This window comes from Xiphophorus hellerii, chromosome 17 (genome assembly GCF_003331165.1).
Source record: "Xiphophorus hellerii strain 12219 chromosome 17, Xiphophorus_hellerii-4.1, whole genome shotgun sequence".
In the NCBI taxonomy this organism is placed as follows: Eukaryota; Metazoa; Chordata; class Actinopteri; order Cyprinodontiformes; family Poeciliidae; genus Xiphophorus; species Xiphophorus hellerii.
The window spans coordinates 12,141,544-12,159,330 of NC_045688.1; positions in this window are offsets into that span (position 1 = coordinate 12,141,544).

Genomic DNA, 17,787 nt, shown 5'->3' on the forward strand with positions numbered 1-17,787 from the left:
TCTGCCAGCATGGAGACGTTTTGTTCCACCAGATGTGCTTTTTAGTGAGGCCACATGGTCGGTCAGGGCTGGGGAGAAGGTGCACGCGAGCGAGCGCGTCTCGCGTACAGGGTGGCACCGAGCGGCCTCTTGGCTGCCATCTGATTAATTAAGACTTGAAAGGGGCCCAGTGGCAGCAGGGTTTTAATTGTGGTAATTGGGGTTAATAAGGTGCCATTACATGCGCTGATCACAAGTATTGTTTCATCCAGATGGGCAAATTGAGCAGGGTTAAACACTGATGGTATAAAGGATGGGAGGAAAAGGAGGAAGAAAAGGGTTGTTGGGGGCTTGGGGGGAAAGGGGGCAGGAGAGGGAGACTTGGCAGGCTTTCATAGCACTTGTTTCTGCATGTTAACACCATGTATTCCCTGTTGGGTAGTCAAAGCCTAATACACCACGAGATAGAAGTAAATCAGCAAACCTGAAGTGATTTTAAACAGTAAAACTTTTCAAAACATGCTAACCTTACATGCAGATATTGCACATAACTGCATTTTAACAAAGCATGTTTAACTCCTACTTCTTTCTTTAACAACAAAGATTATACATTTTTACAGATCCACAAAGGAAACCAAGACATTCATCTCTGCAGCAACACTCTTTAGCTCAGTCCCAAGACACATCTGGGCCACCATCGCACCTGCGAGTTTTGGGTGTCCTTCCATTGATTGTCCTTCCACAAAGTCCATAATCAGTTTTCTGAAACATCCCAGTTGACTCCTTTTAACATTTTGAGCACTGGCTATTATGGCTGTCCCCCAGATGATGTGCTTGAGGCTCCTCAACCTTTCCTCATGGCAGAGCCTAGCTACCCAGTGGAGTAGGTCACTTGGTAAATCACAAAATAGTTGCTGGTTCAACATGGGGCAACAGGACTCCCAGAGAAACTGTGCAAAAGTTATGTCCATGTGAGAATTTGAAGGTAAAACCTTTTGTCCACTAATTTTGTCCACAAAATTAGCTCTTACACACATATACAGTAAGTGTGACAAATACAGAAATAGTTAAGGCACAGAATTAGCCAGCTCTTTACGACCAACAGGTACAATGACGAAAAGCTAACCAGTGTTCATCATACGGGATATCATAATATATATCTCCTGCTATACAAGCAGTCTACTAATGCCAATCCATGCAGTATAAACATAAGAAAGAGAAAATCCATGCTTTTCTTCTTATGACAGGTGTGTACTCCTTCCTCTGATTTAGAGTCGTTGCAATGGTGGCATGCCAAAATTTACCATCTGCCTGCTACTCTAGTTCCTGTAAGGCCACTTGAAAGCCAACCCTTTAGAACAAACTGTTTATCCATTAGTAAGACAAAGTTCAGATATGACACATGGTACTTGCAGTCTGTGCTAAATCTGTCATAAAAGTGCAAGATATTGCAACCAATGAGATTTTTGCTTCCTTTAGCTTCATTTTGTTTTTCCATATTGGTAAGTTATGCACATCCAGAACCTTCCATCAAGAGAGAATGGACTGCATTACGCCCTTCTCCTCTCTAGGAGGTACTTTTGTGTGTCCTGGTGATTTGAGCTAACATGGCAAAGCTCTGTGGAGTGTGTCTTCTTCAGCTGCTGACAGCAAGTATAAAGAAGGGAGGCGCTGATAGGGATGGAGAAACAGTGAAACCAGAAGAAGGAAAAAAGGGATGGATCATCACTGGTGGTGCGGCACTGCTACGTTGTCTACCTTTCTGTCAGTGGAGAGACAGAAGAATGCAGGGCCAATTAATCAAAGTCAGCTGTAGCTGAGCGCCTGGAGTCAGTCATGATCCCCACTGCAACACACACACACACACACACCCTTCCACCCTTTCCAGCTGTGCCTGGCTCCGATGGGGAGTACGTACACACACCACCAACGTCTTCTGGGGACCCTCAGTGGATGGTGTTCTTATATTGACCATAAAGTGACACATTAACCTTTAAACAATCTGCACAGCGTAAGCCCAACCCGTCCCGACCGAGTTGGAGTGAAGTCATCCCACTAGGAGAGAGTGGAGTCCTTCCGTTTCAACGATATGCATAACTCTGAGCGTCTCGTTCCCCTGTGAACCCAAAATGCAGAGATCATCTCCCTTACTCCATAAATTTGTCAAAGTGGCACTTCTGCATAAATGCAGACTTTAAGGAACAGCACATTTAAACCAAAGGCGCTGTCGTCTCTTGATCTCTCGTCAGATGCAATGCTCACCTATATACTTTTTTTTATTTTGCCTCTGTCAGACTCTCATCCTCATAAAAACAGGAAGACAATTATCTCCACATTGTACAACAGCACTTTTTTGCCATCTGAAACATTTTTTTACTGTTTCTCTGATCTTTATCACTGCTACTGCAACAACTGTCAGTCAGGCCAATTTGCCCATCTCCATTACTGCTGCAAAAGTTGTTTAGATGGCTAGATCTCGCTCTCTCTGTTTTTTTTTGTTTGTTTTTTTACAAATTAGGTAAAACACTTAACTTGACCATGCTAAAAACAACCATGCAGGTTTGTTTTTTGAGGTGGAGTGAGAACTACTGAAAATGGAAGTTTTTTTTTCATTTTTCTGTTGGATGCAATAAGAGTAAAGCAGCAATATAGAGAATGGAGTTTTCTATTTGTGACAAAGAGAAAAAAAACAATGTCTCAATATTTCTGTAAAATCAAACATAAATTCAATATGTTTTATACTCTATATAAGATCTTGACCTAAAAGTAATAAATCGGGCGAAAATGTAAAGGTATTTCATATAGAAATGATATACATAGTTAAATTAGAAACTCACACTGTAGCACAACATGCCTATGACTGGTATCACAGCTTGCTGTAAATGACAATATACACTGCCATCTTATCCAAACATAGTGTGTAGATAACAGGTAAAATATAGAGCTATGTATAGTTCAGTCTTTGCCTGGAGACACTACAAAAGATGATTAACATATTTAGATTCAAATAATTGAAAAATGGCAGTAAATGAATAGCTTTACTTTAACTTTTTATGCACACAGTGTATTCACTTTAATCCCGTCTTAATTTTACACTTGCAGAAAATCTAAGGTGGGTTTTCTACAGACCTAAATGGGAACGGACAAGTGGAAATAAATGTGTAACACAATTTTCATTATTTAAAACAGAAATACAATATTGCTAATGCTTCTAACTGTATAATAATGTGAGGAACAGTTCATCATTTTGATTTTGTTAAATAAAGTTAAGCAAAAATATAAACTTGTTAAATTGCCAAGTCCTTTTTAATTGCGTATAATCCCTGTGATTATCTGGTTAGTTAGTTTGCTAGTCAGCTTTCAAATTGCACTTTTAAAACAACTAAGTTTTAATAGAAGCTAAGAGTTTTTTGTGTGTTCTTTTAGCGGAAGGAAAAATCACATTTCAAATTGCGGAGAGGCAAATTACAGCAACTAGTCAGGAACAAGCAACTAGTCAGGGAGTGATCATTCTGTGCGACAGATTTATAGAGTGGATAGAGAAGTTGAACAGTCAGACAGCATCCTATTTTTTTTAAGAAGTAGAGCTGGCATTTGTTAGTGGGAAAAACAGACACAAAAAAATACATTTTCTTGCTGTTGTCAGTTGACTCAACCCACCTTGATTCCACTTGAAGCTTGGTCCCCCATCAGAGGCTTCGGAGCTGGAGGGTTCTGGACAGCATCGTATCTGCACTTTTCCATACAGAGATCCCAGGTGTTGGGTCCGGAGTTTGTCGTAGTCACTCTCTAACCAGCTCACAACCTGAAGTGGACAGATGAGTGGTCAGTGTACCATGCTAATGGGGTGTTATAGTGTACAATTTGCTCCTTTGTGCTGGAAAAAAAAAAACTTTAATCATAAATTTGCTGCTCGATTGTTGATAAAGTTTATTTAAGGCAATATTTTGTCTTAAATAAAGGCAAAATGAGATATCACACTTTGTGATACCTCAGGTAACCCTAATACATAAATGATCCCAGGATACTCAACTGTCAGTATTACATAACCTTTTCTTCCCTTCACACTCTATTGTCCAAATCTCCAAATAAGAAAGGGGGTGTCATCTAAGAAAATCATCCACTCTCTATTCTCTGAAGTTCCATCCTAGTTTTTCCTGTACAATATTTCATTTCTCAGAGAGAAGTGGCTTCTTTCCCTGCTCTTCTTAACACCGGGTCACTATCTAAGAGACTCTTCAGAGTTACATAAGCAGTCATGGCCTCATATAACAGCTTCCACAAACTAAAGATAAGGTCATTAAAATTACACTAGCAGGTCAATTATGTGTTTGTGATTAAGCTTATGTTCATTGACTTATTTACTCTGCTTTCAAATGCAACCCAGATCCAATTCAAATTCTCAAAGGAACTACAGCAGTACAGTTAGCAAAGCTAAAACAAGATTTTTGCTCGTTTTAAAAGTTTCGCCCATGATTTCTAATGCGCGCCAACACAATTTTACAAAAGCTAAACATTTAAAAGGGAAACCCATCCTTCCATTGAATTTCTTCTCCCTTTTTTCTTAAACTCGCATCATACTCTCCTAATGCGCAAAAGCCAGATGAACCTCTAATGGAGTCAATGGGGAGCCGGCATTTACCACATCTGAGGCAAACAGGCAGGTCTCCTCTGCTTTCTGAACCACTGAGACTCGCTATGCTCAGCTCACTATTAACACCTTCTCCAACAGCTTCTTCTGCACAAAGCCCTCAACGCTCCACCGTGTGCCCCACTGAGCCCTGCTAGCCAGTCCGAGTTTTCCACAGCTCTTCTTTGATGTGTGCCAGTGTTCAACACGCCGCCTTCTTTTGTCAAGGCACCGCCGAGCCAATTGGTGCAGACAAAGATAACAGCTCACATTACGTTTGGGGAGGCTCCTTGCCAGTGAGGTTGTGGAAAGAAATGTAAAAAAGCTGCAGAAAGGTCCTATTGGGTGTGACAGCAACCCATGATGTTCACTTGGAGAACTACCCGCAAGGATGTGGGCTCTTCCTGGAGCATCCATCAACAGCTGTCCAAGAGGTGGTTTAAAAAAAAAAGGAAAAAAAAGGACAACTTTACACATTTAAGAGAACTCTGCTTAACAATGGCAAGTGAATCTGACATTAACCCACTGTAGACAGAGTGGGGCTTTGCAAAACAGACAATGACCTTTAAAAGACAATATGCTAATAAATAGCCGCAGCGAGGGCCTCGGCACTCCAGACAAAGGGACCTTGGGAAACCAGCGGAGTTTTAATCAGGTGCAGCTCTTTCAAAAAGAGCCCGTGGCCACATAATTGATCCCAAAAGGTACGTCCCTACGCAGAACCTTGGGATGCCGTTCCATTACTATAAAGAACTAATAGCGCTCTTTGTTTTGCTCTCCGGGAGGATGGGGAGATTTAAAACTATTGTATATTCTTGCACTACAAAGGCCACAAATGGTAAGCATTTTAATGATGAAAATGTTTTGATGTCTTACACCTACTGAATATGGAAGGAGGGCCGGTATGTTCTTTTTGCCCCTCTGGTGATGGTGCATAAGCAAACAGCCAGGGCCGAAAGAAAAAGAAGAAAAAAAGTCATTTAAAAAGTCACTGAATCAGTGGATTTACAGATTCAGCTAGGAATAATTTTGTTTGTTTAAATGTGTGTGTTTAGGACTGTGTGAAAGTGCCTACTGAAAGTGCCCTCGCTGGATGAAACTGCTTTTGCTGCTCTCGCCATTTTGCCTTAAGTGGCGAGAGCAAGGCAGCAAATTAGAATTATATCTGCATTTCTGCATACTTTGGATTCTTGTGCGTACTCCATTACTTCGAGTATGCACAAATGCAGGCTTATTCACACACTTTACCTCCAACCAACAGCTTCAGTTTTGTACAATACACCAGAATAAAAGCAGTGTAAAGTAAAAGGTTATATATATATATATATATATATATATATATATATATATATATATATATATATATACAGTATATATATTATATCTGAGCATTAGGTTTGCTTTTATACTCTGCCTTTTGAGTCTTAAGTATATCTTCAGTAGCTTTACACATCTAGAGAAATTTGTCAATCCTTTCTCACAAAGTAGCCAAAGATCAATCAGATTGGATGGAGAGCATTTGTGGAACATTTTCTTTGAATCTTAAAACAGATGTACAATTTAATTTAGGTCTGGACTTTTACTGGCCCTTTCTAACAAATGAATATGACTGGATATAAAACATTCCATTACTGGTCTTGCAGTATATTTTGGATAAGTTCCCTCTTGGAGCCTGATCCTTTGATCGAAAAACATGTTTTATTTTAGCATTGTCCTGCATTTAGCTTCATCAATCTTCCCATGGTCTCTGAAAAGCTTCCATTTCTGATAATCCCACATCATGCTGATGCTACCACTGTGTTTCACAAAGGGAATGGTGTGTTAAATGTTAGGTGCAGTGTTACTTTTTCACCACATAGTGATCTGCATATTGTGCAAACATTTAAATTTTGATCTCAAATGATCAGAGCAATTTCTTCACCATGATTGACCCAGTGTGTTCCTTTGTCTTGATTTCTCTGCTTCATTATTCTTGAACAAACCACTAAGGACTTCACATACCAGCTGCATTTATATAATTTAAATCACACACTGAATATACTTATTAGGTTACTTCTGAAGGCAGCAGTCGGTGCATCTTGTTAAAAAGTATCAGGATAAAGTGATTCAAATATAAATGCAGTCCACACCTTTTAGAATTACATTTGAAAGAAAATTAAAAAGTTCCTTTGAACATTAATGCTTTTCATGTGGACGGTGCATTGAGGGTGCAGTTTTTTCCATCACGATGTAGGCAAAAAAAAAAAAAAGTTTCCCTTAGGGCTCCTAATAAACGCAAACCGCGATTTTCATATTCTGTTTTTGCTAAATCATGCACTACTTTGTGTTTGTCTATGACTTATGGCACTATTAAAATAAATAGAATTGTGGTTTGACTAAGAAAAAACATTAAACTTTTTTTGTTTTGCAGGGCACTGCAACAAACAAACACGAACAGTTTAAAGAGCCAAAAGTTACGAGCAAAACTTACTTCACTTATGAAAGCTGCTATTGATTTAGCGATATAGATGAGATAAATGTGCATTGAGCCTGCCAGTGGTTTCGGTGGCTGCCAGAACGCTGCTCCCCTAGTACAGTTAGTCGAAGCTTTTGTCTGCCACCACAATGTAAACACATGTGAACCCTTGGCAGGGGAAAACACGTCGTAGCTAAACTGTGGTTTATACTGATTACAGACTTGCAGATGCGGCGGATTCTGTTGGAGAAAAACAGAACGTGAGTAGGAGGATCCTCCGACTTCCAAGCTGTCAGGTGAAACCGCAGCGGCCTGCTGCTGCCGCTGCTGGCTCTGGTTTACATTGGCTCCAAATACGAAGCTGTGATCTCCTGTTTAGAGAAAGTGCCCAATTTCAATGCTCAGTTTAACAGTTTTGAGATGAAACTATAGACAGAGGTGGTTTCTAAATTTGGTGTTTTGATACTGTGTGCATTAGTGGAACCGAACAAACTCTCTTGTCCAACTGGTGCGCAGGGGTGGAAAAGAATATAATGCATATAATGGTTTTAAATGTCGCCCCCCACCCAATCCTCCAATGGGGTGAGAGTGATCTTTGGAAAACAAATCAGGTAATTGCATTACACTTTCCAGCCGTGGAGGGATCATCTTTCCCAGCTGGGTAAACACAACACACGCAGCGCAAACATCGACTTAAACGTGAAATATTATCCCGATCACAAGCGTGATACCCCAATTTACTCATTGCAAGTTCAGCATAAACATTAAGACAAGAGCAGCGCAGGAAATCAAAAATATTTTTTAAGTGCACAGACCAAAGCCAGGGAGCGGTGGGAGCCGGCTACGAAACATTAACTTTTTTGATTTGGAATAACATTCGAATGAATTAAATCTAATTACCTTCTCAAAAGAAAAGCAACGGCTCAGGCATGATCGCGGCTTAATTCGTCCAACATGAATAAGTGGCAACCAGCCTAATGAATATCACATACCAAACATTTTCAACCACATCAGTGTTCCCCTAATTGTCAGAGAATTAATGGACAATGCAGGCTTTCTTGCAATTTCCAAATTACCAAACGTCCCCTTTAATTGTTGTATTGAAAATCCAAGGACAGATTCTTCCTGCAGTGTCTTCGCCACACTAGCACAACGCCTTGCCTGCAAACTATCCCATAAAATCCCATCGCTGCACTTAATTGTTCAATATGAAGCCAAAGCATCTGAGGTAATTCGAATGTCTTTCTCCGATGAATATGCGCAATTGTCCTTCTTCCCTATTCTAATTTAATGCCATCTGAGGAAGGTGATTGGCTCCGTGTTGCCACCACTGCCAACCGGGGTCAGCCTAACCATCAAGCGCCGTAATTGAGTAGTTAGTGGCAATTTTCTCCCCCTAATTTCCATCTGCGAAATCCGGGGCCGGCATGGCAAATAGCACATTACACAGGCACGATTGTGGCAAAAGTGTAATAACATCGTTTCCACAGTTTGAAAACTTCCCCTGAACAAATGAGAATCACCGGCGTACATGTCATTTTCGAGGAACTCCCTCCCTCTCCGGCGTGAACTCCTCCTTGATCTGTCGTGCGCGCACACACACGCACGCAAACAGGCAAGGAACAACAGACAGAATAATGTGGCGACGTCCCATTAACATACAGATAATTAGCTCCCGAAACCCTGCCTACCAATGCCCTAATCCCCCTGACAAAGCCTTTGACTGGGTTTATCGGAAAACACCATGTTGACGCAGATGCAGCCTCTTGAGGAGAGGGGAGGGGGTCCGTCTTGTTTGGCTTATTCACCATGACATGCTTCTATCAGAGCCGAGATGAAGGAGGCTGTGATTTATATGGGTGTAATCCATAACCAATGCCTCGTCTTGGTGTATTCTCTGAACAGAGGGGAAAAAAGCCTGGGTGGAGTTGTAAACTAATGGAGCAGCAGGTTTCAACACTTTTGGGCTGAGAGATTTATGGCAATCGTAAAGCTTTGTCAGGGACAAAGAAAAGTGGCACCAGAAGATTTGTGCATAATAGCTCAGCTATTACACTTTTTTTTTTTTAATTCACAATGCAAAAACACACTGACTCCTACAACTCAACACAAAGGAATGTACAAGGGGAAAGTAAGTTTTGACTATGTCAGAGTTTTTTCCTAACTGGACAAAATTCTAATGAAGCCATTAACATAAAATTTGTACCAGATGTCGAAAGCCACCCAAATAATCTATGTAATATAAAAATTCCATAAATTATGTTACGTGAAATGATGTGAAACCACACTGGGATTAGGTTTTGAACACAATATTTACTCAAACTTAGTAGAAATGCATTCTTGGTTATATCACATTTCATACCTTTTAGTTGGATAATCTTTAATTTATGCTTTAATTACATGAAATCTGTCAGCGGTAGATTATGAAAAAATATCCCGATAACAAAATGCTCCCACTGTCAAATCCATCTGTTGATACCGTGTGTTTGGGATGATGCACAGTGCTATTGCTCCTTAAAACTAGTGTGTGCAATGAAATCCAAAGCGTTTAACTGGTTTCATCTGGCCAAACTACATTCCTACCCAATGGCTGTCCAAACGACCAGCAAGAACTTAATTTTTTGATGTTGCTGAAAAAAGTCTTTAAATGAGCTTTAAGTTACTTTATCTTCAGGAGTGGAGTCTTGTGCACCAAGGATGATGAATTGAGTCCATTGCCGGTTAAATGAATTGCTTCAAGAAAAACCTCACTGCTGATTTAAGGTCTTTTTTGTGGTTAGCTTTCGCTGCATGATACAGATTGTGATTATTATTATTATTATTACTTGTGTTTCTTCTGTCTAATCATGGCTGCATTATGGCGAAATTTTCTTTCCATTTCCAGACTGTGGCCCCAACAGTACTCACCAGAGCATTGAGAAGTTTAGAAATGCCTATATTTCTGTGGATGAAGTGGATTGTTCTTGATATATGGTGTACCCCTATAAGAAGTATATTTAAAGAGAACAACAATGTTCCGATAATGCTTATTTCCCATGGTATTTTAGGTAACTGTCTGGGCTTTATTTAAATTCTAAGGGTCTTACTTCGGAAAAATGAAGAAAATTGAGAAAGTGTTATTTGGAGCAATGCATCAAGTCCTGCAGACTTAACATAAATTCAATTTTATAACTCCCTGCTTTTCCCTCATCTCTTCCCTCCCTCCCTCTCACTCTTTTTCTTTTTTCTTTTAAAAAAAAAGATTTTGTAATTACTCAGACGCACTACATCAAAAAGTGAAGTAATAATAGTTCTAATTTAATCTGGTCACACAAGTCATTTTCATAAACTTCTGCCTCTACACACTTAATGTGCATTTCATTCATTATTGATCATGGCTTGATGATGTGGTAATGACAACGGCATTGTTTTTTTTTCTTTTTTTGTTCAATGTAGACCTTGTGATTCAGGGTTTTCATTACAGGCAGCACACCAGGCCTCAGGATTATCGAGGGCAAACAAAAGATAATTAGCATGAAGAGGGGCGCGGGATGTTTATCCCCACCTGGTGCGGCACCAGCACAACCATTGCCAGCAACCACTCTTGCACAAAACGGCCCTGAGTCTTTGTGCACATGGTATGCCTCCCCTGTCTGTCAAACAATATCACCACTGAGACATCCCCCGCCCCTTCTTTCAATCTATCTCCTCACCATTTTTAATTTGGCTGGAGGGAGATCAAGATTGGACGGGATCCTCCTCCAGGTCAAATTTGTTTGAAATGGAGACTAAGAACATAATGATTTCATTGCACAAGATGTTTTGAGTAGATGAAAACTGGAAGTGGCCTCATTATAGTTTTAATTCTTGGGCACTAAATTGGCTGAGTTGAATGATGGCTGATTACTGTAAGCATTCAGTTTTTTGGATCAGAAGTTGCCAAGGGAAGGTAGGAGGGATAATTTCACAATAACAGAAGCTGGATTTTTTTTCACAAAACGAATAAAGGATGTTTCCCCCCCCCCAAGAAAACTTTTGAGTGGAGGCACTTCCAACAAAAATAAATCACTACATAAAACTAATATTTATGGATACATGCAAAAATAATTTTAGTAAGTTATCCTTACTTTTGCGGTTTAGATAACCAATATCCTCAAGGTATTGGAAAGGTTTTGAACATTAAGACTTGGTCACATTACAGTCGTAAGCTTCTCTGTATTATATGTAGAGACCTACACGAACATGAAACACACACACAAAACCTAAACACACCATCCGCTATGCAGTGTTGGTCATAGAAACAGTCAAGAAGCTTAAGACAATCTACAGAGATTGCTCAGGTTAGGGAATCTATTGACAAATCAGCTGTTAGATTTGCACTCCACAAGTGGAGGTTAACCTGCCAGCAGGCCAACAGCCCAAAACACACAACCAGAGGTAAAATGGAATATTTTGGATCAAGGTATTTTCATGCATTGGAACGTCAAACTCCAGACGTAAATCCAGCCGACTGAAAAACCGGTGTTCACAGATGCTCTTCATCCAGTCTTGAGCTGTTGTACAGAGAATAATGGGCCGAGATTTTACTCTCTAGACGTGTGGTGCTTGTGCAGATACTCCCAGAACGACTTGAAGCTGCAACCACAGCAAAAGGGGCTGAATAAGAAATTCAAGCCACACTTTCCAGACATTAAGTTGCAAAAACTTCTAAAAACAATACGCCATCTTCGTCTAAACTCCTTTGCTCTGTCATACACACACCAAAAAATAGTGATTGATAAAATGTCATGAAAGTGAGACTATTGATATTTTGCAGGTACTGCATACAAACATTTCTCCTTCTCCACTGACCACACCCGTTTTGTCCCACCGCATAACCAGAGACTCACTGTATGTAGTCTATGACTGACTACTGCGAGTGAAAGCCTGGGATTTTTATTAAGGAGTAGGGACAGCATTCATTTTTTAAAACCTCCTCAATAAAATATCATACGGTCGCTCCACATTCCTCAGAATTATAATGACATGAATATTTAAATTTAAATGCATTCTGAGCACGCCGGTTTTCTCTTCTTCACTACGGCATCAGATCTCATTTTCTACTTAAGCTCCTCCATCATGTTTATGCATATCCACATGCATGATACATATCTCCTCTTCTTCTTCTTTTTTTTTTTTTTTAAAGCTCCTTAATGCGGGCCTGATAATTTTGCTTGACTTTAATGGGGAATGACTCCTCATTGGCAAGCTTTTCTCTTTAAGACAAAAATAAAAAAATATGATCAAATGCCCCTTTCATGTGGAACAGAGGCTGTTTTTGAAACTTCCCACTGCCTCTTCGTCTGTTGCCTCGGCTGCGAGTAAATAGATCAAAAAAAGAAAAAAAAGAGGCGCAACTTCATATTCTAGTTGTGAAGCATTCTGTAATTGGACACATTTAATTGATATCCCTCAAGCCCATAATTATAATGCAAAAAGGGCGAGAAGGAAACGCATTCCCCTTATCACAGCCATGCTATTTCGCTTCATTTTTTAATGAATGAATAGTTGATGAAAAAATATGTCGCAAAAAAAAAAAAAAAATGGGAGAGAGGTAAAGTTTCGAATGCATTTTAGTTAAAGAATGGCAAGCGGTGATTGATAACTCTGCTGTGTATCATTATGGTGGATAACAGAGCCCTTATGAGGCTGGAGTGGACCCTTGTGAGTTCCGCTCTCGGGGAGCTCCTACTCTGATCTCTCCTCCTCCCTGACAAGGAGCTATCACTTCCTTCCTTGATGGAGAGGGAATGGAGTAAAAGATAAGACTTAGTCATCTTCAATATGTCTTTTTGTAATGCACTGTATATGGAAGGCTCTTGTTGGGCTCAGATAGCTGCTTGATTAAAGCAGACATTAAAGTCTTTTTAACTGTCATTTCTGAGGTCTTATTTCTTGGATCTGATGCTCCAGTGCGGCATGAAAGCAAGAAATTCCATTTCCCATTGCATGAATTGGGACCTGTTTGGGTGATACTTTTTATTAACATAATGGTAGTGCGCACCGCAAAAGTATTCATACCGCTTGTATTCACGCATATTGTTGCATTACAACCCAAAATTTTTAAATATGTGTTTTAGTTGGCAACAGATCAACTCAAAATAGTTAATTTAAAAAAAAATTAGGATTCAAGATTGCCCTCTTTGAAGTATTTATACTAATATTGAGTCACACAAAGGCAGCCTTTTTTATTAACTTCAGGATTTCCCCCAGTATTTTATAAGCCTGGCGGGCCACCAGACTTTACTTGTGCCCCCACCAGGCTAACCATTGCTTATTTATTTAAGTATTTTTAAAATGTCTGCATTTTATAAGACTATTGTTGGTGTTCAGGTATTAATCTTCCAATCTTTCAATAACACATAATTATCAAGTGATATTTTCAAATTTCCTGTCAACTTTAAAAAAAAATGTAACTGAAAAACACGATGGACCGCGGGATGAATGACTGCCCTAACACTCAACCACCAGACTTAGCAAATTTTCTGGGCTAAACCTTGAACTTTGCCTTTAAATTCAGTCGGATTAATTTATATTTATCAGAGTAAAGAATAGCACAATTACTTTTGTTTTTGTCCTAAAAATGTATATTTTACTACTATGTGTTGGTCTATTTCAAAACAACCGCAATAAATGGAAGTAGGAGAGTGTAATCTGTCTTTAAGGGGTGTCAACAGTACAGAACATGAAGTTGATTATATTCTAGCTCATCTAATATCTCATCCTTCCTTCTAGCAGCCTGTTGAGCTGAAGAGTTCCCACCCCAAAGGATGACTTTTTATCCACCTATCGGTGCGCTTCTTGCTCATGGAAGCGCTGCGGCTGTCACAGTTGAGTGAGATAAGGAAAGATGGCGAGGTTAAAATTATGAACGAGGCAGCTACAGGATTCAGTCGGAGCCGTCGCACACACAGAACGCAGGAGACCAATGATTAAATGTGCCCAGACGAACAAATGTGTCTGGACTTCATTCGCACTATTCCCCTTTCCCGGTGACGAATCCCTTTCTTTCCCCTTTCGTTTCTCCAAAAATGACGCTGCACAACGACAAGTGACCTAGAAGGAATGCGGAGGTGAGGACAGCCGGCTCCGTAGAGGTGCCGAGGCGCTCTGTAACTGTCAGCTCATGCAGACGAAGGCGGAGAGAGAGAGAGAAAAAAAAAATTAGAATCTGAGAAGGCAGCGAGAGGAAAACACGACAAAAATGGGATTTTATTTATTTTTTTTATTCTTCTCCCCCCTCGGGTTTTTGCAGGTGGATCATCGCACGGCCTCTATAGGGAGCTAAGCGTGATGACAAGAGGCTAACGAGAGCCGAGCAAGACCAAAGAGACAGGATCAATTTCAATCCTCTTGATCCCATGACCCCACAGCCCAGCATCTCCCAGGGAGTACCAGCAGAGTGCACCAAGGCTGGGCGACTTTGAAGTTTTGTCTGGGAGGCTGGGTACTGTAGATCAGGCTAAGGACTGGAAAATACGGGTATGTGTGTGTGTGTTTGTCGGGGTGTGCTTGTGTGCCCCCGCCCCCCTGCTGTGTGTTTGTGCCTGTGGAGAGGAACAGGAGGGTTTGAGCTAAATGACAGTAACATGGTCACATCCATGGATGAAATGGGAGACAGAGGCAGATGGGGGTACTTGGCATTTCCTGCGCCAGCTTGTTTGTTGGCGCCTAATGAGCTCTCGGACTCCATTAATGAGAGGACTGAATCCATTATCATCATCATTTCAAAAGGAGTCCCTGGCTCTAAACAGCTCCCCACATTAGCAGGACTTACCCTTGTTGCACCATTTGATCAGCAGAGGCAGCGGGGGTGTCGACGCACACACGCACAAACGCACGCATCCACATGCAAACAAACCCTTTCCTCGTTAACATGGGTCACCCTTTACGCCGCCTTCATGTGGCCATGCAGGAGCTCATAAAGTGAATATAAATAAAACAGGATCATATGCAGCCAGGTGTGAACTGAAAAGTTGTCAGGCTTGATGTAAAACGTCTATGTTTAAGCAATAATCATACATAAAATAATAAAATAAGTATATCCATGAACCCCTTTGTTTAGGGTGATTCCAACCGTTCTGCAATCAAAGAGTTAAAAATCACTTTCTTATCAGCAGGATGGTGTTTACAGTGACTCTGGTATATCTTCTTTTTGCTTTCTGTCCCACTTGAATGGTTAAGATCAAACAACTGTTATTGAGAGACAAGGAAAGCCGAAAGCAAAAGTAGTTTTTGAATAATCATTTCCAACCGAGCCATTTGGGGAAATGTGCAAAAGTCACTTAAAAGGAACTTCTGCCTACATGAAAGCTTGCAAGATCATTCCTAAATCAAAATAAATTTAAGAACAAATGCGAAATTTGGATAGGAGTATATCAGAAATGATGAAAGACACAAACAACTGTGCAAAAATCACAAAAGCCCCATTTGTCTTAAATGTCTTTACAATATAAGTTCTGATATCTGAAAATTAAACATGAACTAAACAAAAGTTGTAATAACAAGCGGTGGTAAAGGTGACATTTATGACGCCCACTTTGAAAAACTTTGAAGAAATCTTGTATTAGCACTTTTTTGTTTGCTTTAAATGGGATAAAGAGACAAACATTTGAAAAAAAAGAAAGTGTTTCAAAATCTAACCCTGCCTCTGGTTAATACCCAAAATCAAGAACGGGAAAGGACGAAATTGAACGGGAGAATGGTGGAAAAAAAGTGACAGTAGCAATAAATGAGCTGCCCCTTCAGGAGCGTTTAAATAAAAAAATGTTTAAAAAAGGGTTCCGATTCATAAATAAACACAGAATACATAGTGATATAATGATATGGGAGCAGAGGGGGACAGATCCCATTTCCATCGACTTCACCACCTTTTCCAGCAACATCAAAGGACCAATTAAGGTCCCAGTGAAGCTGGCCGTCACGGCTGCAGCGGAGGTCCTGTCACTGTTAGCCTGCCCTTGGTGCTGCTGTCTCTGTTTTCAACCTCGCTGCTGACACTAGTGACAAGGACCCCTTACTGAACCTGCCTGCCTGCCCGCCTGTCTGCCTCAATTCAGGTTACCCGATATATACATTTCTTTCCCCGTCTTAGTCGCTGCTTCATCGTTTGACTTCCTCCTTTCACCATCTTGCTTACTTTTTGTCTTCTCTATGGTTTTTCCTCCCTTTCCGATTTTGTAGTTGGACAGTATTTCTCCCTGTTAAGGGCTCCGAGTTCGCCTGTTGCACAGCGGCGCCCCTAAAGAGTCCAAAACAAGAGATGGCAAACAGTTCCCCTGAGCATTGCTGTGAAAGAAAAAAAAAACCCCGAGTCTCTCAGCTTGATAACTTCTTCATTGCACCATTCACCCTCCCATGTCCTCCTCTTGTAACTTTTGAATTACTGAAACGTTAACGCGCCTTTGCCGCCTTTGATATTTAAGACAAAAGGGTACAGATGTGCAGGCTGCACACATGCAGAAACAGGGCCAAGTGGAAATGGGGAAAGGAGTTTTAATCTCGCTTGTCATGCTCCAAAGAGTTTCTCCTCCCTGTGTTATTTTTTTTCCCTTTCTCCAATTCGAATCTCTTTGGTTCATCCTTCGCCTACCTCTCTGCCCTTTACCGCTCACAATTCCCAACATTTACGAACGGCCCGCCGCTGAAGGCTGGGCAACAGTTAATGAGAGGGTGTTTTCAATCCACTGCTCACATTGTGGCTCCTGCAGTTGATTTCATCTTAGAAACAAAACCCATAATAGGAAGAGTTACGGTTCTGTAACAGAAGAGAAGGCGAGGGGAGACTTGTATGAAGAGATTAACAGACTGAACAGATGTAGATAAAACAAAAGTAGGTATGCTCGATGAAATTGACTGGTGAGCGGAATGTGACAATTTTAGCCTCACCAACCGGTTGGAAAATACAAAAAAAGAAAAAAGATCTTTTCCTGATCAGGGAACGCATAACATCAAAAATATCAAGCAAATACTCTTCAGTGTGGAAGTTGATAGTGAAGGAAGACGACTCAATGTTAGCTACCTAGAGATCCAGATGACGTATAAAACCCCAAGAAAGACCTAAAATGATTGGTTCACAGTTTAGAGCTTCCTAAATGCTGACAACAGTCACTCAGCATTAAGTGAGGGCCATAACTTTCACTCAGTTTTGGTGTGTGAAAGTACTCTGCAAGTTGATTTTTTATATTCCCAAGGGCAAAGGAGTGAAAATGGTAAATCCCAGTTCTGACCTAATAAAATCCAAACTCTATTGTATTGGAAAATTCTTAACTATGTAACTTTGTTACTTTATTTACACAAACAATTTAAGTGGCACATCTGTCCCAGCCATTACGGTACTTACAACAATATGTTTAGAGCTGGTGAAATCAGCTGGAAGAGCAGAGACAGGTAAACATGTGGATAAACACTAGTTTGAAGTCACACACTAATTTCATGGTCAAACTCATTGATCATGAAATTATGCAATTTGGATTTTCAACAATAAGTTGGTTTAACTGAAACATGTCAATTTAAAAGAAAAAAAAAAAACTTTCAGTAAAATGTTTTTGCTCTAGGATGAATGAAGATTAGTGTATTTCGCAAAACTGCAATAGAGACACTTTTTTATTATCACACCAGTCATGTAATCAACCATGTACTAGTACAGGCGGAAAATACTAAGGCAACACGAGGTGGTGAAGGTGCTGCATGATTTTTAATTACT